The sequence below is a fragment of the Lissotriton helveticus genome, chromosome 1_1 (assembly GCF_964261635.1).
Source record: "Lissotriton helveticus chromosome 1_1, aLisHel1.1, whole genome shotgun sequence".
Classification (NCBI taxonomy): Eukaryota; Metazoa; Chordata; class Amphibia; order Caudata; family Salamandridae; genus Lissotriton; species Lissotriton helveticus.
In genome coordinates, this window is record NC_136057.1 from 1,178,909,886 (window position 1) to 1,178,937,049 (window position 27,164).

A 27,164-nucleotide genomic window follows, 5' to 3' on the forward strand; every position below is an offset into this window, starting at 1 on the left:
CTGTTTTGGGCTGCAATATCCCGAGACCTGCAGCTCTCACCCCCTCAATCTGTTTCTTGTCATGACATGCCCCGGAACTTTACTTAATACTGCATGCTGTTGCATGTGCCAGCTCATTACTTTTTTCCTGCGTCTCCTCCTGTGTTGTGAAGCCGTATGTCCGATTGCACGTTTTCTCATGCTGCGCTGGTTCGAACTGGCTCTCCCAGCCCAAGCCGGTCATGTGCCTTTTCTTTCCCTCTGCGCCTCCCTTGTCAGCTCCTTTAACGACTTCAAAGTTGCAATTCTTGATGCACGCAGCTAATTTAAATCGATGCACGCTATCTGCTATTTCTATGCGCTTCTTAGATCTACCGTGTGGTCTGCTGCCTTAGGCCTCGGGTGTGGTCACAACTTGCCCTTGTACCCCTGTGTGTTCATTCTCCTGCACCGTCACGGCCAGAGACTCTGGATTGGGTGCTTGCTGTGAGGTCATCCCGCCTCGCCAGCTGTCAAAATGCTCCACCATGCTGTTCTGCGGTGTTAGCTGTTCTGGGGCTTTTGTTCTCAGCCGCCATGACAGTCGTGAGCTCTTCTAATTTTTGAGGAATGATTTGCACGTTGCGGCCGCTTTATTTCAATTCCTGGGGTCCATTTCTTAGGGTCAGGCGGTCTGGATTGCTATGATTCGCTTTTGTATTGCAATTTATCTCTGTGGGTGCTAGGATTCTGCTTTAGCGACGGTCGGGTTGTCGGAACTCTACTCCGTTGTGGCCATCTTGGAGCCAGGCAAGCTCCGCCACCTGAATAATCCTGTTTCCCATAATGAAACCTGACAATTCATACCATTTCGTTTTAGACTATTTGAACACATGCACACGAACATTTGCAGTACAAAATACACACAGTGCCGCATTAATGAATAATATTGCATGGAAAAAATACACAACAACACTAGATATCTCAAATGGATTCTTTTGCCAAAATATAGCACCTGAAAGCAGATTTTTGACAGCATTTTCAGCGCTCAGCTCTTAACACCAATTCTGTATAATTCTGTAGACTGCCCCAAGTGTATAAGAATAGTCTGGGGTTGTCCTCACCAAGAGTATCAGAGTTACTTCAAAATTGTGATGAGGAGGCATTGTCCTATGTAGATGATATTTATCTGACAGACAATGAGTTATTGGATCACTTGAACAACATAATTTTGGGGTTCACCACTGTGGGCTACAAATTTATCTCTAAAAAGCTCTAAAAAATCGAAAATTGCCTACCTCAATGTCCTATTTTGGGGATATGCATTATCAAGTGAAGAAAAAAAAACTGGCAGTTAATTTTTTAGAAAAATGTGCACAGCTCCAACCTCCAAAGACTTAGGATTCCTAAATTTTGGCAGAACATATATTTTGGATTACGCAGAAAGAGTAAAACCTTTCTACGACCTAACCAGACCTGATGTTTCAGTTCAACATTGGACACAAGAACACACAGAAATTATCTGTTCCGTACAAGCTGACATGATAGTTTCCGAACACTTACACACACGTGTACACACTTCTGATTTGGTGATCCGTGTAGTTTCTGGTCAATCAGGGTACACATACCTCACCTTCAAAGAAGCATAGCATATAAATCCCATTTGTACACAAAAGCTGAAATGCGTTTTGCATCCATGGAAAAATTACTAAACTGCTGTATTGAGAGAAAGAGTAATAGCACTGGGGAAATGCGTAATTGTCATGACTCTGGTGCCTACCTCAGAGGCTGTTACCAAAGCAAGCGTTCCAAACATAAAAACACTGAATCCACAATGGATACAATGGGCTAATCTCTCACTGCAACAGATGTAGACTACAAATTTGATTCTACATTAGACACACAATCATTACTGCAGTACAAACAAGAATATCCTCTCCCGAAACAAATAATGCCTCATAGACCAGTACGAATACATCATTCATATTGATGAGCCTACCCAGCCAGCTGTAGGAAGTAAACAGCAATACAGCGCGGTGTGTGCAATTGTGAAGGGACATATGCAGCATGGCAAGTTCCGTCCTAGCAATACACACACGCAGGCTAGGATATTGCATGGCACAGCTAGCAGAACTAAAAGCCCATATACTGGAACTACAGAATACGGATCAGTGATTCCCCACTCTCATTGTGTGCGGTTCGTTTTATTGTGTTCAGTCTTATAATTACTATCTTCACCATGTGGACTTTATGGGTTTAGAGATTCCAAAGGTTGCACAATAAAGCACAAGCTGCTTTGGGAACAGGTGTCAGAGCTGGCAAAATGCTTGCCACGGGCTCATGTAATTCACGCATTGAGTCATCAGTGTGTTGGCGTGCATATTGAAGGGAATTTACTTGCTGATGAAGCCGCCAAGGCGACAGTGCGAAATGCTGCAGTTGTTGCAATCACTTGTTCTAGCACAAGGAGAGACGGACAGATAATGATAGCTGGGGACACCGTTTTGTACTGACCCTGTCCAGGAGGAGCTGTTGTTCTTTTCTCTCAGGGACCTACTTGCTGCTCGCCGGACCCGCTTCGCGGGTCCCGCTTCGCGGACCTAAGGAGTCTGCATTGGACTTGGGGCTGAGGCGCTGAGGTCGGCAGAGGCGAGGGCTGGACTTGCAGCAGGGCTACGAGCAGTGCCGCAGGGACTCCATCTCCCAGGAGTCCCTGCACGATCAAATCTGCAGCACCTGGTCCGCGCTCCCTGCTTGCCCCGCCCCCTAACCACGACGGAGTAAAAAGCCCTGTGCCTGTTATCATCGTGGGACACCGTTTTGTATTGACCCTGTCCAGGAGGAGCTGTTGTTCTTTTCTCCCTGGGACCTACTTGCTGTTTGCCGGACCCGCTTCGCAGCACCTGGTCCGCTCTCCCTGCTTGCCCCGCACCCTGACCGTTTCCCTTCCTTTATAGTAGGCATAGCTAACCGCTGCGCGGGAGCGCGCTGGAGCGTCCCGGGACAAGGGCTGGACCGTTTGTGACCGTTAGTGGCCGGGAGAGGCTGGGCTGGGCCACCCCTCTTGTTCTTTTGGTCCCGTATTCCAATGTCTACATGGGATGGTTTGTAATATCTGTTATATGTGGTTAGCACACTTGTGAGTAGCTAAGGGTTGATTGTACACAGTAACATTTTATTGAACATTTACAGTCCCCTAGGGAGCCGCAGTGTGCTCATAGGGTAGTTTTGTTAAGTATTCAATTTTCGCTCAGCACCTTGATTTACCCTATAACTGTATAGGAATGGGAAGGCGTTACACCTTGAGATCCGCCACGGCACCCAAACAAAATGCAGCTACCAACCCCCAGCTTCCCAGTTTGACTGCGATAGATCGCATGCTGCAAAAAACAATTGGGGTGGAGCAACATTTGCAAGCCCCGATGCAGACACCGATCATTGCTCCGCCAAACCAAAAAGGTCCCTCTGGGACAACAGGTAGCAATAATCCTCCAGCATCTACCATAAAAAAGGGAAGCAAACCAAACAAAACACTAATAGAAAAAAGGGACAAGGGATGTAGAGATAGTGAAAATTCCCAACCCCAAAGCAACAAAAATGTCCTCAGAAAGGCAGCCACTAAAGACAGTAAGGTAGGCAATAGCGTTACATCTACACAGATTCAGAAAGACAAAAATACCCCTAGCAATACTGTAAATGAGAGGACAAATCCGACCAACAGATCGGGTGACACAGATAGTGAACAGCCTAGGTCCCCCCATGTCGACCTGCCTCCTGCAAGCCTGCCTTATGTGGTCGTTTTAATAGGAGTTCCCAAGCTACTGCCTGGCAAAACGGAATCATACTCCGACTTAAAAAATAAAACCACATATTGGCTGAATAACAATAAGCCCCTACCGAGGCAAATTGATGGAAAGGTTCTACTTGTTAGAAGAGTTAGCTGGGTGGGCAGGAGAGCAAAAGATGTATCCTGGTTAATTTTCGGGTAAAGGTAAAGGTAAAGGTAAAAGTTTTTATTGCACAATTAATTAAAATCATTGCAATGTACATGCACAGAAATGAACGTTACAAATTAAGAGTAAAGGGGTGCGCAAAACAATTAAAACAAAAAAATGATAAATTAAAGAAAAAACGTGCAGTAATGTCACCAGGAAAGGAGCTCATGCTGGGTCTAAAGCAAGTTTTGGGGAATTAATTTCTAAAATAAACTTAACAAAACGAGCCGCCAACTGCGGAGAGTCTCCTCTCATGCAGGCGTCTAGTGCTTCCAGGCAGGTCCTGATGTTAAGAAGAAGCCAAAGAGGACGCAACCAGAAGTTTCTTTGGGATCGAAGTTTTTGGCAAATGCACAGTATGTGGATAAGGTTTTCCTCTTCCTGCTTGCAAAAGCGGCATTGAGATGATGCCCCTTTCCTGTACCCCTGGCCAAACTTGTATGCCATCAGAGGGATTAAACCAAAACGAAGTCGCATCAATTGAAGTTTTATATGCACTTTCGTAGAAGCTGCCAGATACGACGGGAGAGTTTTCGGGGTGTATAATTTAAAGACCCAGGGGCCATGAAAGAGCTGGGCGACCCGTTGCTCGTCGAGGGCGCTTGAAAGACTTTTTGCTTGTTTGGCTAGAAGTTTTGTTTTCGCTGCAATGGGCAACGGGGATGACCATATATCCTTTGCTTGGAGGGATTCTAGACATGACGTCAGATATTTACTCCACAATGTTTTGTGGTTGCTAAAGACTAACCATAGACAGCTCTTTAGAGAGTGAGGGCTAGCGTGCTTTGTTTTTAAACAATAGTTAATGTAGCGTGCACTCATTATCCACCTTTGGGAAAACAATGAAAATTCTTTCTGGATTTGGCCGTGGGCAGTAGAATTTGGCAACCGAAAAATCCTACGGTAACAGGAAGATTGTGCTCTGTCCAACCAATTATTCATTTTGTCCTTGAATATTATTGCACCAAACGAGATAGTGGGGAGTAGTTTTGCGGCAATCAGTTTTATTAATGGTACTAGATTTTGAGAGCGAAGAGCACTTTTTGTTCTTATAAAGGCCCATTCCAGACTACGGGCAGCGGCCTGCATTTCGGTAGTATGCACTGAGGGTCTCCCTTTGTGGTCAATCCACACCCCCAGGTACTTATAGGCGGTGACAGATTCCAATCTTTTCCCTTCGATGAACCACGTAGACTTTTTGGTTTTTCCAGATGATATTATCATTGCTTTAGTTTTCGTCAGGTTTATCTCAAGCGTGTTCATATTGCAGTACTGAGCGAGGGAGTCGAACAGTCTCTGGAGACCAACCTGAGTTTGATCTAACAGGATGGTGTCATCTGCATATTGAAGAGTTTGGATCTTTCTTGACTCTATTCGGGGAGGGAAAGTACGGGTGCATGACAGCCATTCAGGGAGGTCCGCGAGGTACAGGTTGAAAAGCATTGGTGCAAGGGTACACCCTTGCTTTAAACCTCTGGTGGTATATATTTTATTGGAGGTCGACCAGCTCGATGTAACTCGCACTTTGACCCAGGTGTCAGTATGTAAAGTGATTAATGCTTTCAGTAGCGATTGTGGAATACCCCATCTTGCTAGTTTTGCCCATAGTTTTGGCCGACTTACGCTGTCAAAGGCTTTTCGAAAGTCGATAAAACCAAGATGTAAGGTTTTACCTTTTACGGCTTGGGTGGATTCCATCAGATGAGCAAGACATATCAGGTTGTCTTCAATCTGGCAGCCTCTTTGGAAACCGGTTTGAGTAAAAGGAACTAGGTTGTTGGTTTCCACCCACGAAGTGAGTGCAGTTAAGAGAGTGCTGGCATATGCCTTCCCATCCACGTCTAAAAGAGCTATCATCCGATAGTTATCGGGGTTAGAACGTGGTCCTTTCTTATGAAAGGGGACAAGAAGCGATCCTTGCCAAGACACCGGGATGGGGCCACCCAATATTCCAGCCTTGAAGAGGGGTGTCAGAATCCGGGCCCATTTTCCAGCAGAGGTTTTAAATACTTGGGTCGGAATTCCGTTGGGACCAGGGGCGCCACCCGAGTGCATTTTCTTTATTATTCCAGTTATATCGTCCGTTAGTGTATTGACGGGGATGGTGGTTTCGTCATGATTGACTGGATGGTCAAGAATGGCCGGGCTGTTAATGGTTTGGCCGTGTGGTACTGTGTAGAGCTTTTTAACATAGATTTCCCAGTACGCGGGGGAGATGTTAGTTGCGGTAGGCGGTTTGGTGGTTTTGCTGGCCTTGTTGACCCAGTTCCAGAATTTCCTTTGATCTTTAGATTTTATCATTTCAAAGGCTGTTACCCAATGCTGATCTTCCTCTAGTTTCTTTAGGGTAAAATGTTCCTTCCTATAGGCTTTCCGCGCAGCCGTGATGTCCTCCTTCAAGAGTTTGTGGTCATTTTCGTTATGGACAGTTGTTCTTTGTAGCTTGTTCAATTTACTCTTGGCAGTTTTTATGCGTTGTTGTTGCACTGACAAGGTTGTCGGAGTCATAATGTCCCTGGAGAGATTGTTTGACGGTTTTGTGGCGAAGAGATCTCTGAAATTGGTCAGTATTGTTTCCCAGGTGAGGGCTGTCACCTGGGTGCCAGCAGCTGGGGGGCCTCTGGTCATAAGCTTATCCACCTCCATTTCGATTGCTTCCTGGTTGCTTTCAGACCATCGGAGTTTCCTCACACTCTGCAGTCCTGCAGCGGTCCCTATTGGATTTATGTTCGGACGATGTAGTGGCCCGAGGGCGATGCTGCATGTTAAAATAGCGTGATCGCTGTCTGGAGATGGCGTTACCAGAAATTGGGACACCAGATGGAAGGCCATTAGTGAAATCCATATGTAATCTAAAGTGGCCATACGAGAGGAGGATGTGTGTGAGTAGGCGGCCGGTTGGTCTGTAGCCATCCTTCCATTGAGGATTTGCAGGCCAAGGTGGTTCAGTTTTGTTGCCAGGTTTATTGCATTCATGTCCTTTCGCTGATACTGGGATCTTATCTCCGGAATTGCCCACATTGCATTAAAATATGTTAATTGGGAGGATTGAGTAGGATCGATTACCATTAAATTTGCATTAAAGTCGCCCATTATTAGCCAAAGGTCAGCGGGATAGAGAGCTTCGAGATTATTCATTATTGGTAGTAAAGTGCTCAGGGTGGACTCACGCCTCGTTTTTGTTGGGTGTAAATAGACGCAGCCAAGGATAATTTTTTGCTTTGGTTTACCCTTTGCTTGGCTCTCAATCTCCATGCTAATAAAAACATGGTTTCCGTCACCGCTGTAGAGCATTTCTATCTTCGTAGTCAGGGAGTTCTTCACGGCAATCAGCACTCCCCCGGATGCGTGGCCTCCAACTTTGGAAGGTATGGCAGTGGATTCTATTACAGTGAAATCTTCCCAGATGGTGTTTTCCAGGGCCCAGGTTTCTTGTAGGGCAATGATTTCATGGGTCATTAGCAAACCTGAAGTTAATCGCTCTGAATTGTCCTTTGTGAGCCCCCGAATATTCCAAGAGCATATGTTTAAATGATGATGGACCGTCTCGTGGTTAGGTTTATGGCCTTGCACAGGAGTCGGTGCACTTCCCTAGCGCCTGGGAGAGCCAAGACCAGTCTTCCGATTTGTGAGGTTTTAATATACATTTGCGTGGGCCACCTGCTGTGGAGGTGATTACTTGCAGTGGGTTCTCAGTCCATGAAACTAATTTCGGCTCTTGCCGGAAACCGCGCAGCACCGAGGATGACTGGAGTGAATACTTTATTTGTTTTTGATCCGGTCTGGTATAGATAGACGTAGCTGCGACAGAAAGGTTTTTCAAAAAGGATGGATAATTGGTGTTAATATAAGGGCTAGCCTTGATGTCCCATTCGTTCAGTTGTTTTTTGTTCTTAATTAGCGTGGCCCCGCGTTCTGGATTAAAAAAGGTTACCAGAGTGGACTCATTTCTTTGTCCTAAGACAGGGTCTAAAAAGGACACTGTCTCAATATCCGTTGTGTTCACGGTTTCTAAACCTGGCAAATGTAGGCATAGCCTAAGAAAATTGCCTCTATTTAAGATATCCCATTGTCCCTGAGATTCGTACTCCGGATAGAGCAATATTTTTCTATGCTGTTGTTGTCCAAGGCAAGGATCTTGAGGCAATGAAGCCGGATTGATGCAAGGACCGTCGGAGTAAATGCCCGGAGGTTCTGCGTTAGCTTGTGCGCTTGATTTAGTCATTAGAGGACTGGTCATTCTTAGTGACTCGCCACACATTGGAGGTTCACGAGGGCAGGGTATTTTACTGTCAAAGATGTCTGCATTTGTATTAACTTTGGGCTGTTTTTTTTCCTCTCCCAGACAAACCGAAGATGAGGCGCCCGCCACTATTCCTTCTTTTGGACTTAGGTCCTTGATAGCAGATTTGTGTACTGCAACAATTTTAGCCAAGGAGCTGTTAACAGATAGTTTTGTGAGACCATCGTTTTGCTTTTGGCAATTACCAGGGGACTTGTGATCTACTAGTGGCTGTGCACAATTCGTTGGGGTTTCCAAGTTTTCTTTTTTTTCTTCTTTTTGAGAGACTGCCGATTTTTCTGCCTGGTTAGTCAGGTTGATTGGGGACTTGCCCACTTTTGTTCCAAGCAATTGTGTTAGTGCGTTGCCCTTTTTTTTTTGCTTTATTTAGTTTCTTCAGTTTCTTCTTGTTTTTTCTGGATAAGTTGGTGGTTGCTTTTTGGACGTCGTCAGCCTTCGTAGTAGGCGTATGGTGGCTTGTTAAGGTAGGGGGAACTGCTTCAGTATTGGACTGCGTAGTTGTTTTTGTGGCATTGGATAGTTGTGTATTACAAAAAACAGGGGTCCCTAGTAGTTCAGGGATCTTTCGCAAAAATGATAGACATACGCTCAATAGTATGTATGACCTTTGTCCAGCCGGACAGGAATTTTAATTAAAGTGATAAGCAAGAATAAAGAGGATTTTTTACTCAGTGGGTGCAGCGAGCAACCCACAGGGGACAAGACAAAACAAGGGGATGGGGTTAGAACGAACAAGGCGGTCTGTATACTAGTAGTTCAGTGAACAGACAAAAATACATTTTAGAAGCATCATTGTATACAATTTATACTTTTCATTTTACATATGATGCTAAAATGTCGACGACGTTTCGATGCCTACTGTGAAATGAGTGGCATCATCTTCAGGACAGAGAATAAAAAAGCTTGTCTTGAAAATCTTTAGGCAATTTTTTGGCCAGATTTAGGTCCAAACATTGTTTATTTCCAGGGGGCGGTGCCCAATATCAAGGGACATATGGTGGGGTACTCAATTATCTGAGCATTTTCCAAACCAGGGCAAGAAAGCCTCTTCATAGAAGACCGGACCGATCGTGTCTCATTCCTGGTTGGGTTGCTCGATGGCAATTCTGGGCTCAGATGGGCCTCAGATGAACCCTGTGGGTTGCTGGCTGCACCCACTGTGTAAAAAATCCTCTTTATTCTTGCTTATCACTTTAATTAAAATTCCTGTCCGGCTGGACAAAGGTCATACATACTATTGAGCGTATGTCTATCATTTTTGCGAAAGATCCCTGAACTACTAAGGACCCCTGTTTTTTGTAATACATTACTGCCCAAGGTCCCTAGTGCTATACCTTTGGGTTCCCTTGTTTTGTATAAAAAAATTGGATAGTTGTGAGCATGGGTTGCCAACGGGAACCGGAGGCACGTAGGAAAGCTGTTCAAGGGGAGTGTTTAGTATCAGTTTAGGCGGAGAGTGGTCCAGTTTTAAACTGGTGTAGTTATTGGTAAGGCGGGATGGACTTTTAAAGCGTGGTTCTGATCGTCTTTGAGTTTCCAAAGTTCGAAGGTAGGTGAGGGGAATGCTAGGACTCTGTGGTCTGACTTGGGTCTTCATCCTCAGGTCATCTGTTAGCGTAGACATTATTTCTGGTAGGGTTTCAAGTTTGTTCAATAAAGGCTCGCAGATGCAGGTACTTTGGCCGTGTTTTGGGTGTGCATTTGCATTTGCATTTGGTTCCATGCTCAGGTTCGCTTCAGGCGCATGGTTTTGGATCGTGCTTGTTTGAGCTCTTCGTATAAGTGAATTTAATTGATCTAGTTTTAGGTCGATTCCCATTATGGAGTCGGCCACCAATTGTAAGATGGATATCTGGGTGTCAAGTTTGTCGGCATGCATGTGAGCCGCACAGGTCATAGAGCTCAAAGCTCTATTGGTTACTGACAGAAGTGCCTCGATTTTTTGCATTCCTAGGTTGGATTGGAATAAATCGGGTCCAAGTCCAAGGTCTTTAGGGAGTAGATTGTTTGCAGTGACTGAATTATGAGCCAAAGGTGAATTAGTGGGTGTATTGATTTGTTCATTTAGAAAGTTTTTGTTTTGACTTAAGATAAGACTGCAATCTTTAGTGCCAGCGTTATAGCTAAGGCTGGTTACTGGAAGCCCTTTTAATGGGCTTACGTTGGTTGCTGCCGTAGGCAGATCACTATTTCTGATGCAAGAGGGGTCTGGTACCCCACTGAGGAACGGGGTGGATGTCTGTGACGGAAGGTCGAAACTGTGTATTTGAGAGGAGTCATTCAGTGTGCATTTCGACGGATTTATCGCGTCTTCACGTACTAGGCAGAGTTTCAATGATGCAGGCCTTACTACTTTAGTTGGGGGGTGGAGTGTTGAGACCCATATTATAGAGTCATCTTTGCCACATGTCGAATTCTCGACGTTATAATTGCAGTTTCCGCTCTCCCACTTGAGAGTTGGGAACTCTTTTTTAGGTTCAAAGATGTTGGTTGAGCTCTCCGTGGGCAGCACCGTGGATGGGATTGGTGCTGCCAAAGGGCGTTGGGTTCCAAGCAATTTATTTGTGCTTAGCCCAGTTGGCTGGGACTCAGGTGGTGACAATAGAGGGGACACATCATGGGTGGAGTGCCTTGATGATGATTTTTCCAGTGCACTGGCAGAAACGGAGGTCTTGCGTTGGATAATTATTTCAGGGTAGAGAGACCTCGAATCAGACTGAGCTGACAATGCTAATGGTTGTTGGGGGGACTTTCCATGAGTTCCGCATTGAGGATAAGGGGCGGTTTGGTTTAATTTGGTGATCCTGGGAAAGTGCTCTCTAATGTCAGCAGTGCTGTTATTTTTAGTTTTTACTAAGTACTGCGAGTGAGCTGTTTGCGGATGATTAAGTGCCATTTTATCGCCCTTTAGGCGACCCGATGAGTGCTTTGGAGGACTCACGTCCGCCTCTTCAGCTCGCTCCAAGTACAGGTGGCGGGGAGGAGATTGAAGACCCCTACCAGTCTCTTGTAGATATAGCAATTTAGACTTCTGGCGCTTGGCGGACTTGTGAGGGCAGTTAGTGTTTAGTGGTTGAGAGCTACTCCTAGTGCGCATTATAGTGGAAAAACATTTAAACAAGATGTCGAGAAAACCAATATCACCTCAGATTTTGAAAGGATTGTAAAGTGATTGCAAAGTGATTGAAGAATGAGTTGGTAGTTGGGGTGTAGTCATCCACAGTTTTTTTCCAGGGTCGTAAAAAGTCTCTAATGCGCTGGGTTGAGAAGTGCTCTTGGCGCTTTTAGACACTTCGGAAGAGGCTTTTCAGCGCCTTTTTATGAAAAGCCTTTTAGGTAGAGTGGGCCGCTGATAGGCAGCAATAACAAATGGCAAAAGCGTAATAGATGGCGAGCGGGGAACACAGGGACGGGCCTCAGGCAAGGATAGACCTAGTCAGCCCTGCCTAGCTCACTGCCCCCCGGCTCTTACTTAGCAGCTGCCTCTAATGGCAGCCGCGCTCGCGCGCACCCAGCCAGGCTCTCACCTCTCGTATGGCTTGTGGATAGTAGATAGGTAGATAGGTGGAAGCTCAGAGCCTCTGATGCAGCTTTTCAGAGACTCTTAGAGAACGCCAGGAGGCGAGGTGTGCTGGAGCAGAGTTGGAAAGCATAGATGGGATGAATGGGATGAAGCAATTACCACAATTGCAGCGTTGTACTGCGGAATTGGTCAAGCGCCGCGGGACTGACAGACGAAATCCTCATGCTTCGGGCCTCAGCCTCAGCCTGCCTCAACCACACGTCCTTGCTCCTGTAGATATCCGCAGGTCCTGGACGGAGCGGGACGGGGAGGCCCCCGCAGTGTCGAGATAGAAAGGGGCTGCAGAGTTTTTAAAATGTTTATGGAGAGTTAATTTTCGGGATACAAGCGCCGTAAAGACTATTTGCAACCATTATAACGGGCCTGGTAATAGCACAATAAGAGCAGTTGGTTTGGGGTATTTCTACCCGCAACACCAAGCGCCTCCCCCCCAATGGCAGAACTATGGACACCTATCCTGGGGAGGGCTATTTAATGATTATTGTATTCAGCCGACCCCAAAACTTTGGCAACAGGCGAGAATATTATGGCCCTGGCTTAAGGTATTGACATATTGATTCCTTTTTATTTTATCCACAAGATAATCCTATCAGTGATCCTCTTACCATAGTAGCACATCCAACCAATCAGAAAGATGCCCTGAATTTGGGCATATCCCCCGGGATCATCCCAGCCTCAGAGTCAATCGTAACTGAAACCTATCCCCCTAGAGCACGACCAGACTCCTTAATAAACTCTGTCCTAGATAACACTCAACTGCTCAAGGTCATTAGCTGGAATGTAGCAGGTATTCACAGAAAATGAGGCTTACCACACTGGAGTACCATGGTAGAAGCGCACCAGATTTGCATTTTTCAAGAGACATGAAGTTTGAAACCCCTCCATAGAGTTGGGTATGTCACCTTCTTTTTGCCTGTCACACCTCCAACCACAGGAAAGGGCCGTCCTTCGGGAGGGCTTCTTATATGGGTAAGCATCTCCCTGGGCTGTTACATTACACAAAAACAGAGCAACTCTCCAGATATTCCTAGAATTTCGTTGAGGGGCTCTAATAGAGGGCAACCCATCGAGCTATTTAACATCTATGCCAGGGGAACAAAAAATGGCTCTTTGTCCCCGATAGTAACCATTCTTGAAAGTGAACTTAATGATTGCAAAGAAGGTAGCCAAGTTCTGGTCGCAGGAGATTTTAATTGTACATATGAGCCTCTTGCGACTGAGGACATTTTAGATCTAGGCGAAGATGATGCAAGATGGTCCCAAAGGGCGATCCAGTTAAACGCACTGACCATGGAGTATGGGCTAAGAGCTGTAAACGGTCGAACCATTTCGGACCCTTTGGGCGCCGCTACTTTCAATAGGACAAACTGTACATCAAGGATCGATTATATCCTCCTTGACTTTAAGCTATGGAAGTTTGTTAAGGATATGGCTGTCATACCTACTATAGATAGCGACCACAATCTCCTTTCACTAACTCTTAAAAGTTTGTGGCCAAGCAAAATTAATGGAAAAATACCCAATAAGTTGGAGTTTGTCTCCAGAGATTTTTCATCTAATTGTGGGAGACGCTTCAAATGGTGTAAAGTAGCCCTAGATGAATCCAAGCTAAAAGCTATTGATATAGCATTAATAACTTCACAAAGGGAGATGGACATTATCCTCCAAGCCCACCCAGTTCTGGGTAGGGCAACACTTGTGTTCCAGGAAACCATTAAGACAGTAGGGAAACTATTCCTGAAGCAAGTGTCTGGGGGTAAGCCCATAAGGACCCATAAACCCAAGGGCCTGCACGATTGGTTCACCCCTACTTGCCGTCATAAAAAATCAGCCCTGATCAAGGAGATCAAAGATAAGTCACAACCCTTGATACAGTGTGCCAGGAAAGAGTACAAGCAGGCGATAGCTAATGCAAAAAAGGAGTGGGAACATGAGTATTGGCAAACCTTAAAAGAGGCTAGCTCTAGTAAGGATACCAGGCGCTTCTGGAACACCATAAGAGCTAGAAATAGACCAGATAGTGATCTTATTAAATGTAGTATCACTAGCCAAGCTTGGTTCGACCACTTCTCAAAATTGTATTCTAGCCAGCATGAGACTAGCGCCCTAACCTCATCCAATTTTCATGCTCTGAAAGGCGACCCAAATGAGTCCCCTTTCACAATTAAGGAGGTGGAGTATGCAATTAGTACCATCGTGCCCCAAAAAGCAGCCGGCCCAGATGGCATTCCTGGGGACTTGCTTCGCTCGGACAAGCTGAAATGGGGGAAGTTCATTCATTCTTTGCTTACTGCAATCGACAAAGGTGCTGCTATTCCCCAGTCCTGGAAAGGGGCCGAGGTAGTGCCGATTTTTAAAAAGGGGATGAGGGACGACCCCTCTAATTATCAGCCCATAAGGTTGTTAGGCACAACCCAGAAGGTTATTGATAAGGTGTTGTTGGAGAGAATATTACAATGGATCAAAGAAAATGAAATTCTCTCCGATTTCCAAGCAGGGTTCAGGGCCGGAACTGGCACAATAGAGCAAGCGTTTAGGTTAATGCTAATTTACTGGAAGGTGGTGGTCATAGGCAAAGGCAGTCTTTATCTCGCTTTTATCGACCTAAAGACTGCCTTTGACCTTGTACCCAGGGAGGCTCTCTGGGGAGTACTCGTCGACATGGGGCTACCTTGTTACATTCTCTCCATGTTGGTCAGGCTCCCTGATGGTAATTTTGCCCAAATAAGATGGGGTACAGAGGGCGAAAAAACCAACAGAATCCCGGTAGAGAGAGGGGTCCGCCAGGGATGCGTTCTTGCTCCCACCCTTTTTTCATTGTATATTAATGGTGTGGTCGAGCATCTCTTAAAAGATCCTTCAGATGAACCATCCCTGGCGGGCGATCGAATACCTACCCTCCTATTTGCGGACAACACGCTTTAGTTGTCCAAATCTCCTATGGGCTTGCAAAAACTCCTTGACAACTTCCAGATTTTCTGCTCGGAGCGGGGCCTAGCAATTAACACTGATAAAACAAAATATCTAGTGATGAATCCCCCAAAAAATCTTGCCCGAGTCCCTACCCTGAATCTTGTCCCCTTGGAAAGGGTCACTGTGTTCGACTACTTGGGTATACGAATATCATACACCATGTAGTGGACCCCACACCTTTGCAAAATGCTGCTAACCCATAAGAGGGTAGCTGGAGCATTGCTCAAGGAGCAGCGTTCCTGCTTAATAAGACCAATAGCCCCAGTAGTTGACATCTATAAGGCTAAGGGTGTTAGCGCTGCTCTTTACGGGGCAGAGCTATGGGGTACAAACAGTATAGACGAACTAACGAGGTCTGAAAATAAATTTTATAGGGCCCTCTTGTCACTCCCCCAGAGCACCCCAATGATACCACTTATCCTGGACCTAGGTTGTCGCCCTATTAGCGATCTGGCAAAACTGCGGCCGTTGCTCTTATGGGCAAGTGGCGAGTACCGGAATTGTCCAAATACGCTAAAGGGCTATCTGAAGTCATGTCATTGCCTGGATGGCACAAAATAAAGTGGTTAAAAGATTTAAAAGCCTTGCTTGGTAATCTGGGTCTAAGAGAGGCATGGGATGGCAGGTCCTCTCCCCCAAAAACAACCTTAAAGAGCCTGTATTGGAATTGGGTTGCGTTTCAAACTAGTACCAACCATGATCTGGGTAGGCTTACGGATGATTTTCTGAAGTTTAAGGATCTACCGATCCGCGACTTTATTTGGACATCATCTGCAAACCATTTGATAGGGCCCTTTACTTCAGATTCAGGGTTGGGTCTCTCCCTGTGCGAGCTCTTACAGCTCGCTGGAAACCCCCAGCTCAGACAACAGTATTTTGCCCCATCTGCTCAACCAGGCCAGAAACTATAACGCATTTCATGTTCGAGTGTCCGGAGTACACGCACCCAAGAGATAGGTGGCTTAAACCATTGTGTCGGTTGTTAGGCACTAGGTCCCACAATGAGGCGTTGCGCATCTTAATAGCAGACGCACAGCCAGTCTATGCTCGTGGCCTGTCTAAATTTTTAGCATGAGCATGGCAAATTAGAAGCAAAAGGCTTAAATGAAATGTTTAATTAGATTTTAAATTAATTGCCTGTAATGTTTTGTATCTTGTAAATAATGAACTCAAAATTGGTGTAAATAGATTATCTCATGTTTTTATCCTAAACTGTGTCTTTTTTAATGTGAAGCTTTTATGATATGTTCTTATCGAAATAAAGCCTTTTTTGACTTTGACTTTGATAGCTGTAAACGCCATGCACAACCGCTCAGCCTTGCCAGTAGGTTTTCCACTCAAGTACTCCTACAAGTTTGATGCACAAAACATTCCATATGTTCAAGTTCCAGGAGTGGGGGATATAGTAATACCAAACATGGATTCCAGATTAGGATTAATTCTGGCTGCACACGAGGGTCTGTGTTGAGCACACATAGGTATCACTGCTACTGTTTCACTATTAAAGCAGCGTTATTGGTGGGCAGGTCTTACTAAACATACCAAGGGCTTTGTCCTTAAGTGCGACATCTGTCAGCAGATGAAAGGTTCCACCATAGCACATCCACCACAAGCACCACTACTGATTTCAGACAGACATCTCACATGTGTCTATTTTGATCACTTCAGCCCTTAAAATCTGACGGGGCTTACAAGTAAATTTTGGTGGCAGTGGATTCATGCTTTAGATTCCTGTGGGTTTGGCCTCAGTACTCAGCTGACACCCAAACTGTTACAAAGGATTTGCGAGCCTTCAAAGGGACATAAGCAATTGGCACATTACATTCCGATCGTGGCCCTGTGTTTAGTTCACAGGCCATGGGAAGTTTGGATGTGGTCTTGTGGTACTCCTACCCGTATCATCCAGAGGGAAATTCAATTGTGGAGAGGAAAAACCGGGACTTTCAGCAATCCTGAACAACAAGGGTATTATGCTTAGGTGGCAGTTGGGTCAGTCACCTATATGGGGTCCAGAGGGCACTTAACAACATGCCAAGAAGTTCCCAGGGTGGGGGGTCGTACTCCATATAAAGTCCTGTTTGGGATTAGAATGTGGGTATCTGACATCGACTGTGGCAGCACAGGGGCGGATGAAAAACCATTTGACATCAATTATAATTTGGATGTTTTACAGGAACTCAATGAATTCTGGGCATTACAAAGCAATGTCAAAGTAAAACGTACCACCACTGGGGAAGTAAAAGCTGTTCGGCAAGACCTGCCTGGCTCCCGAAGATTGGGGACCTGGTCAGAGAAAAGATTGTGAACAAAAACGAATTTGGGCCATCTTACAGAGTACCTGTACCTGTCCTGGCTGCCAAAGGAACAAGAACAGTACTTCTTCCGCCTCTTGCCTGCAAGAAGGAAAAGAGATTCCTCTTAATTGATCTGATCAAACCACACCATGTGGCAGATACTCAACAGTAGGCCGCTTGGGCTCCTGGGTAGCACCAGATCTCCTCTCGCTATCATACAAGGAAGTTTAGACAGAAAGATTAATAACTTTTGAAGATCCTACTCTATGAAGTGAAGGAGTTACCAACAATGGAATGGAACTTGAACCTGTTGAAATTGGACAGCAACAAACTACATAAGAAACACAGATCTCAATTCGGCCTAATACCAACATTTATGTGAATATTTCTCGTCAGGAGACATCTGCCAGTTCTACAAAACCTGGTGAGCTACCCAAAATAGATCAATCAATCAATCAATCAATCAATCAATCATAGCATTTGTAAAGCGCACTACATACCCGTGAGGGTCTCAAGGCACTTTGGGGGGGAACGCTGCTACTGTTCGAAGAGCCAGGTCTTGAGGAGTCTCCTAAAGGTTAGAATGTCTTCGGTCTGCTGTAGGCAGGAGGGGAGGGTGTTCCACGTCTTGGTGGCGAGGTGGGAGAATGATCTGCCGCCGGCAGTCACTCTTCAGATGCGGGGGACGGTGGCGAGGGGGCGTAGTCCGTGGAGCGTAGCTGGTGGGTGGGGGTGTAGAGGCTGAGTCGGCTGTTGAGGTAAGCTGGTCCGGTGTCGTAGAGTGCCTTGTGTGCATGGGTGAGGAGTTTTAAGGTTATCCTCTTGTTGATGGGGAGCCAGTGCAGGTCTCTCAGGTGAGGTGTGATGTGGCTGCGGCAAGGGATGTCGAGGATCAGTGGTGCGGAGGCGTTCTGGATGCGTTGGAGCCATTTCAGGAGTTTGGTTGGGGCTCCTGCGTAGAGTGCGTTGCCGTAGTCCAGTCTACCGCTGACGAGGGCCTGGGTGACCGTCCTTCTGGTTTCGGTGGGGATCCACTTGAAGATCCTGCAAAGCATGCAGAGGGTGTTGAAGCAGGAGGAGGAGACGCCGTTGGCCTGCTTCATCATGAGAGGGTGGAGTAGAGGATGATCCCTAGGTTGCGTGCATGGTCGGTGGGTATAGGGGGTGCTCCTAGTGCAGTCGGCCACCAAGAGTCGTCCCAGGCCGAGGGGGTGGATCCGAGGATGAGGACCTCCGTCTTGTCCGAGTTCAGCTTCAGTCGGCTGTTTCTCATCCAGTCGACGACGGCCTCCATTCCTTGGTGGAGGTTAGTTTTGGCGGCGTGGGGATCATTGGTGAAGGAGAGGATCAGCAGGGTGTTATCGACGTAGGAGATGATGTTGAGGTCGTGCTGTCGGGCCACGTGGGCGAGCGGTGCCATGTAGACGTTGAACAACGTTGGGCTGAGGGATGAGCCTTGGGGTACGCCGCAGATGATCTCGGTGGCTTCGGAGCGGAAGGGGGGAGGCGAACACTCTGAGTTCTGCCGGAGAGCAAGGAGGTGATCCAGTCCAGGGCCTTCTCTTGGATTCCGGCATCATGGAGGCGTGCTCTTAGTGTGCGGTGGCAGACCGTGTCGAAGGCGGCTGACAGGTCCAGAAGGATGAGGGCCGCGGTATCTCCGTTGTCGAGCAGGGTCCTGATGTCGTCGGTGGCGGTGATGAGGGAAGTTTCGGTGCTGTGGTTGCTGCGGAACCCGGACTGGGACTGGTCCAGGATGTTGTTCTCTTCAAGGAAGCTGGTCAGTTGTGTGTTGACGGCTTTTTCTATGACCTTCACCGGGAACGGGAGCAGGGAGATGGGTCAGAAGTTCTTGAGGTCCTTGGGGTCCGCCTTGGGTTTCTTGAGTAGGGCGTTGATATCTGCGTGCTTCCAGGTCTCCGGGAAGGTTGCTGTCTCGAAGGAGATGTTGATGATTTTCCGGAGGTGGGTGCGATGGTGCTTCCGGCTTTGTTGAAGATGTGGTGTGGGCAGGGGTCTTCCGGGGATGCGGAGTGGACGGTGTTCACGATCTTGTGGTGTCGTCCTCGTTGATGTTGGTCCAGGCGAGCAGGTGGTTGGTGCGGGAGGTGGTCGTGGGGCATGGGTATTGGCGGTAGCCAGGGTGGTGACGGCGTCGAAGCTGTCGTGGATGTCTGCGATCTTGCGATGGAAGAAGGTGGCCAGCGAGTTGCACAGGTCTTGTGATGGTGGAATGTCGTTGGTGTTGGAGCTGGGATTGAAGAGTTCCTTCACAATGCTAAAGAGCTCCTTGCTGTTATGTGCGTTGTTGTCTAGGCGGTCTTTGAAGGAAGCCCTTTTGGCGGATCTGATGAGGTGGTGGTGTTGGCGGGTGGTGTTCCTGTGGGCTGTGCAGCATTCTGCAGGTTCGCTTCGAGGCCTGGAGGTCTTCGGAGATCCAGCTGGCTCTCTTGCTGGTGTGGGTGTTGGGGGCTTCTTAAGCGGGGCGAGGGTGTTGGCGCAGTCGTCGATCCATTTTCTGAGGCTGCGGGATGCGGCATTGCGGTTGGTCGGGTCTGAGGGTGTTCTCTGGGCAAGGGCGGTGGTTAGCTGGTCCTCTGTGACCTTGCTCCAGCTGCAGCGGGGCATCTGCTGGGTGCGGTGGTGTGTGGTGGGTTTCCAGAAGGTGAAGTGGATGCAGCGGTGGTCGGTCCAATGGAGTTCGGTACTGTGTTTAAAGAAGACGTGGGTGCTAGCTGAGAAGATGGGGTCAAGCGTGTGACCGGTGGAGTGGGTGGGTGTAGTGACGAGTTGTATGAGTCCAAGGTTGGTGACGTTGGCGATCAGCGTGGAAGAGTTGGAGTCGTTGTTGTTCTCGAGGTGGAAGTTCAGGTCCCCGAGGAGGATGTAGTCAGTTGAGGCGAGGGCGTGTGTGCTGATGAAGTCGCGATGGAGTCGCTGAACTGCAGTCAGGGTCTGGGGGGGTCTGTAGATTAGGGTGCCTCTGACGGTGGTGTTGAGGTCGGTGTGGATCTTGAAGTGCAGGTGTTCGGCGGTGCTGAGGGTGTCCTCGGCGTCTGTTGAGATTTTGAGAGTGTTTCTGTGAACGATAGCAATTCCTCCTCCTACTCCTTGGTGCGGTCCTTGCGGGTGATCTTGTAGCCTTCCAGGATGGCTATGGCGGTGTCGGGTGCCGAGGAGGGGGTCAACCAGGTCTCCGTCAGGAAGGCAACGTCTGAGGTGTTCGTGTCGAGTAGGGCCCAGAGTTCGATGGCATGTTTGCGGACAGAGCGGGTGTTGAGCTGGATGCATCTAAGGAAGTTGCGTTCTTCAGTGGGTGGGTTGGAGGGTGGGATGCTGGTGAAGCTGCAGTTCTGGCAGGAGGAGGGCCCTTGTGTGCGCTTCGGGCGGCCAGACAGCAGGTACATGTTCATCCGGCGTTGAGTTCGTAGAGGGTGCTGGAGTTGTAGCAGAGGCAGGCCTCGTGGCGTTTGTGGTGGCCAGGGGTCCTGGCGCTGGGCGCGGTCCAAGCTCGGACGGGTGCAGACGGGCTGTGTGGCCTCCATATGAGGGGATGTGGGAAGGAGGAGCAGCTGGGAGGCGGGAGCGGAGTGGCAAATGGGTTTGCAGAGGGGCGGGCCTCAGGGGACGCAGCGGCGGAAAACCCTGAAGAGGGGAGCGGGCGGGGGTCACAGAGGTCAAGGGGACACAAGAAGAAAAAAGAGGGCAGAAGGTGAAATAGGGGCACAAGGAGAAAAAGGGGGCACAAGGAGAAAGACAAAAATACGAGCGGCAGCAGCGGGGGCTCAGGTCACACAGGGGGGCAGTGTGGCGGTGAGGGGAGTGACCTGCCTGATGACAGGGTCAAGAGTTGCTCTCTCTACCACTGCGCGGCCTCCATATGAGGGGATGTGGGAGGGAGGAGCAGCTGGGAGGCGGGAGCGGGGTGGGGAATGGGTTTGCAGGTGGGCGGGGCTGCAGTGGACGCAGCAGCGGGAATCCTTGAAGGGGGGAGTGGGCGGGGTTAACAGAGGGTTAACAGAGGCCAAGGGGGACACAAGAAGAAAAAAGAGGGCACAAGGTGAAATGGGGGCACAAGGAGAAATGGGGGCACAAGGGTGGACAGCAGAACAAACCAGAATGAGCAATACAGAAGAAGCACAATGAATACAGTAAGGCAAAAATGTAGGTGGTAGAAGCGGGGCACAGACGAAAATATGAGCTGCAGCAGCGGGGGCGCAGGTCACACAGGGGGGGCTGCGTGGTGGTGAGGGGAGTGACCTGCTTGATGATAGGGTCAAGGGTCGAACTGCGTCTGGCTATGTTATCTATTTTGATACTTTCTCTTTGGATCCAAGTGAACCCAAGTCACCACCAGCTCATGTTTCCCACAAATAACAAATGTGTGATTTCTACTTTTGGCTGAAAATGACTTACTTTTGTTTTCCTCGACTACAGCTTTGGATTGCAATTGGTCTGCGGTTCCTAGTCCTCTGAATAGGTGTAGTGACTGTCTTTTTCCTGCTCCTGAATGGACCTTACCTCCCAGAACGTTTGCAGTCCAACATGTGAACTTGGTCCTGAAACTGCATGCATCATCACATTGCAAACAGAGGATCTCTCCTTCATGAACATTACAGCAGTTCCAGTTCCTGAAGGAATAGTTTGGGACAGATTTTCCTGTGATGTATATGGTCCTACCGAACTTTTAAAAATACCAAACGTATTTAAAATTTCTGTAAGTGATTTCATCACCACTAGTACTTTATCTGATGATTGGGACTTTGAAACTGTAAATACTATGCTGTCCAATTTTGAGCAATCTGCTGTATTTTCAATTGTCTTTACAGGGTTTCACCTTTTGGAGGGACACTATAGACACAAAATCTGCCTGGGGCACTAAAGATTTGCAAGTTCAGGGAACTGAGGCCTTAATTAGAGCGTGCTTCATACTACATCAGATAATCTTCCTGAACGACACATTGCAACAGACTTCCTTTCTTGGGTTGGCCAAGGTCAAGGATTTGAACACACCTCGGATTGCCTCACTTGCACACTTCACAGATTGGCAAAATTAGACACTACACAGTGGGAGTACGGTAGATGCCATACTACATGTCACGGCCACACAATGGTTCTTACAATTCATCAGATCCCAATTGGAATGGATGGTTGGTTTGGCCAATCGACACAATTAAGTGTCAGTCAAGATTCAAGGGTACCACCGAAGGGTTTAGTATCCATAGGCCTGACCAGCACTATGTACAACAAGAACACGGGGGTGGTGACATCTTACAGTGTTGGAAAGTTATGCCTAGAGTGTCTAAAGACCTCAACACGGTCCCAAGTGAAACAACGCTTATCCCTTCTCACAGATGACATTGATCTTAGGGATTTTTTGTTAGGGACCCAGAAGCCATGTCAAAAGCATGTCCTATAGGCTATTTACAATGAGCTATGGAAAATCTCTCAACAGGAGGCTGCTGAGAGATCGCGTAAAATAGATAGAGTTAACCGTATTGGGGGTACTTCCGCTGGTCCTACTATTTGTAGTGGGTATCCTGGTTTTAATTTTCCTGCTTAGCAATGGACGTCCCAGTTCCTCAAGAGATGGATCGTGAACGCATGGTGCTTCATCTAGGCACACCTCGTCTTTGGAAGCCAATGCAAGCATTGGTTCCTATTGTTCAGACCAGTCTCGGGTTGACTGCATCTTGCCTGTGCTCCGCTGCCTATTCTACAGGTACGAATGTGTGTTGCCACATCTGACCCTTCCATCGGTTGCACCACCGGACATAGACATATTACTGGACCCCTTAAAGGCCCACCTATTACAGTGTCCTCAGAATATTCCCTTGTTGATGACGGCATTCGTAGAGCCGGCTCTACTTCAGACACACAGGTAATGAGTGTTTCCTAAGCAGCTGCTGTGGGGGCTGAAGAGAATCACCTTTGCTCCATTGACCTGATACAAAAGGTGTTACAGGGACGTCATCTGCTAATGCGAGCGACCGTAATGTTACGTTTCCTACTCAGGACACATAAACATTTGGCTCAATGTGTGATGGGAACAATTCAGCCCTCCAAAACAAGCCAAATTGGAATGCGAAACAACGCTTTGTATTATTTTTCTGTTCTCTCTGAGCACCATGGCTTTTGGCGTGCTCAGTCAGTTTGATCATATATTGACTTTTTAGAGGACGTAGAGCTTTTTGAATTTTAATAGCATCGCTTTTACATATACCATGTTTTTAGATGTTTTTAGACACTGATTTTTAGGAAAATGTTTTTATGCTTTTTACTAGGCATATTTTAGCATCAGTTTACCTTATCGACCTTCGGATGAGGAGTGGGTGGTATGTACCCCAATATAGGCCTAAATAGTTAAATGATCTTTCACCTACATTTGTCATACCTTGCTCTGCATAACGGTTCTAGCACTGATCTTTTACCCAGTTATGTGCTGAATAAAGGTCGATCAGTTTCCTTGAAACCAGCCTGACGCCTGACATGACGTGCATAACAGCATGCACATAATCTGTATAAAAGTTATGGTCATCTTCATCCTAGGGCAAAAGAACTGCTTTGCATAATTGCAGGTATTGATTTTGGCTCATTTATATAATCCTACTTACAACACATAGATTGTGTAAGGAACCCAAGGCTATCTTTATGGTATAAAAGAACCATACCTACACTAGATTGAAAGAGAAGAAGCTTCCACACTGGCACAAGACACTGGGGTCCTGGCCTGCTGAACGATTCAACAAGCAGTGGTCTGACATCCTTTGCAGTGTGTCCAACTCGAGATCAAGACGGGGTCCTTCATTCTCTCCCAACAGGTAATGGGGTTGGCTCTTTCCGAGAGGATTGTTGGCTTTACACCCACATACATGCTAGGTACACTTAGGTAGGGTCCGCATAGTAGGAGTACACTTGATTACTGTCATGATTATATGCCTGCATATATTTACTGTTTCAGCACCATGGTAGAATTCTACCATTTATATATTCTTTTGGTACTTGTATTCTCTTACGTTAGCTTCTGTCTACTGATTGTTGCAACACATATGTTTTATACTAAAATGACGCTGGTTCAATAAATGCTTATTAAAAACTATCCTACCATTTATTCTGTGTATCTCTCTGGGACTAATTGAGCATGAGTGACAGAGCGACAAGTAATGTACTGTTTCCACAATCCCTTAAGGGTAAAGGGCGGGGGGTGTGGCTAGCAAGCCATGATGGCGGACGGAGTCTGCTAGAGCTCCGGTGCCGCCGGGGAATCGAGATCCTGGAACGGGCCTCTGAGGGGTGCAAAGCAATCAACAAAGCACTGCCTTTGAAGCGCTGCGGGCCCCGGAGGAGGTGGGGAGATTTGGCGTCTCTGACGGCCCCGGATCGCGGGCTGACACTCCGGAAACGAGTGCGGCCTACTTCCCTGCCAGAAGCCGGGACGTGGATTTTGAGGCGGGCCGGTGGAACGCGGTGTGCCTATCACCGGAAGTGCCGGACCGAGACCTGCGAGGGACGTTTTGGAGTGCCCGCTCCCTTGCCTGCCGGTCGGGAGCGGGGGACTGACATGGTCGCCCGCCGGATTGATTCCGGACCGGGAGTGGACTCCTCACGAGAGGCCCCAAGCCGGGGTGTTCCGGATCGGAGCGACGACCCTGGGACCTAGGGACACTAAAAACTGGGGTCGGACATCTACAACTTGGATCGGCAGGTAGGGGGGAGAGGCGGGTGCCATCTGGAGGGTCCTTACCGCTGTGCCCTGAGGCCTTTTCCTCCCCCCCACGGGGATGGCTGCGCACAGAGGCCGTGCTGACGTCGGCCCATACATCGAAGGGCGGAGGACTACGGGGCTGACCCCGGAGGCGCAGAGAAGATACCGGGCGATACCGGAGTCGGGTGGCAGCTGCCGGGGCTCCCGCTGTGATCTGGGTGGCCTCGAGCTGGGTTGCCCCGTCTCCCGGACCGCAGCCCCTCCCTGCCCGCAGACTGTGGACCCCGGAGGACGGTGAATGAGTGGGCAGGGCAGCCCGGAGCTCCCTCCTCCTCGTGGAAACCTGGATAAATCCCGCATTGCCTGGCGGACTCCACTGGCGCATATTGGAGACGCGGCGAAGGGGACTCTCGGAGGGTGCGGGACACCAGACACCTGAGGACACGCTGCGGGCGGTAACCTGCCCCTGAACAGCGAGCATACCAGGCGAGGATCACCATGGTCCGGAAGGGGTCCAGGATACTGGATGGCCGAGACGGCTCAATGGCTGCAGGACCTGCTTCGGACACCATACCTGAGGGGACCGCACCGGGAACAACCGAACAGAATCCTGCTGGGGTCCAACACGCTGATAAACTGGACATGATACTGAAAGAAATCAGGGACTCCAGGCTTGCCATGGAGGCACAGATGGGTGCTATCACCACTAACCTCTCATTACTGAAGGCTGATCACGGCAAATTGGCCGACAAGGTCAAAGATCAAGGCACATTGCTCGCAGACTTGTCCCTGGTGGTAACGGAGCACACTGCCTCCATCCACCAACTACAACAACAGGTGGCATCCCTAACAGACCGGGCGGAAGATGCTGAAGGCCGCAACCGACGCAACAACATTCGCTTTATTGGCCTTCCGGAACGAAGTGAGGGGACACACGCAGCGGAGTTCATGGAGCAGTGGTTCAGGGACCATGTCGACACAGAGAGCCTGTCACCATTCTTCTGTGTGGAAAGGGCGCACCGCATCCCTACTGGACAACCGAGACCTGGCCGGCCGCCACGCCCGCTGATTGTCAAGATCCTAAATTATCGGGATAGGGATATCCTACTCCAGAAGGCCCGGGAAAAGTCTCTCATAGAATATGAGAATCAACGCATCTCCCTATACCCGGATTATACTACCTTAGTGCAAAAACAGCGCTCCTCCTACTTCGAGGTCAAGCGGAGGCTCCAGAAGGTTAAACTCAGATACACGTTGTTGTTCCCGGCCCGCCTAAAGATCATACATGACAAGAAAACGCACTTCTTCGAGAGCCCCACCGACGTGGAGGAATGGCTGGAGGTGATGGACATAGAAGGCAGTCAAAGGGAGGCCCCGGACGCGTCGGCCGGCAGCTCCGGTCAAGCCCTGACTCGTACTGGCAGGGCATCTCCCACACAGGCCCCGAGATCGGAAAGGCGTAGACCCTCCAAAACGCAACAGAAGGACGACCAGATGAACGCGGTGGCCATGGTGGGCACCTTCAGAGACGAACAGGAAACGAATAATACGGACACGGAAGATAGCACCATACACTCGGACTCGGAACACAGTGTGCTCCTATTTCAGACAGTGACGCCGGGAGCAGCAAATGACTTACTGGACAATGCACAGGAGTAACCCCTCGGTGTGAATTTGGCCGAGGCCACACAAACTATTGATATCCTTTTTCAGTTGTGCCACTTACATGTTGCTGTGCTCTGTGGGCTGGAGGAGGGGCCTAGGGGCGACCGGGAGGTGTGTTGCTGGGATACATGGAGGATAGGTCCGGGCTCGGATTTTCCCACACTTCTCAGAGAGCACTTATAATATGTAGATCTGACGACCCTGTGCACTCCCGAGGACTGCTGATGCCTACTGCTGGGCCCTCGAGGCGGCCCCACGGAATCGATGTTCAAACAAAGCTTTCCCCGGCGGCGCCGTAGAGCCGGCGGCGGCAACACGAATGAACAGGCGGCATAGAACGGTGCTTGGCCAGCCCCCCAAAGGCGTATGCACCAATGAGTGGATTGTTATGGTTGTTAATTTATTGTTCGGCACAGCAATGTTTTCAAGCTGCGCCACAAGAGTTCTGGGCAGGGGTGGGCAGACGTACGTCTCCTGGCTAGGGCTGTTACTACATGCCACTCAGAGCTTGATGATGTTACTTGTGGAGCTTAAGTTCGACTATGGCTGACATAATAGAAAACTACAGGCTGGCAACCTGGAATGTACGGGGACTTGGTGCTATACATAAGAGGCATCAGATACATGCATTCTTACTCCGTCATCACACTCAAATAGCGTTCATGCAAGAATCCCACTTAACTGTCTG

At 48.3% G+C, this 27,164-nt stretch overlaps 1 long non-coding RNA gene across 1 annotated transcript in view; it reads left to right on the plus strand.

The window, feature by feature from the left end:
• LOC144822033 (uncharacterized) overlaps positions 1 to 24,205 on the plus strand; it is a 362,713-nt gene extending 338,508 nt beyond the window's left edge. Inside the window, exon 3 of the long non-coding RNA XR_013608531.1 lies at positions 21,544 to 24,205. This is a non-coding gene — a long non-coding RNA (uncharacterized LOC144822033). The remainder of the gene's footprint in view (positions 1 to 21,543) is intronic.
• The last annotated feature ends 2,959 nt before the right edge of the window (positions 24,206 to 27,164 follow it).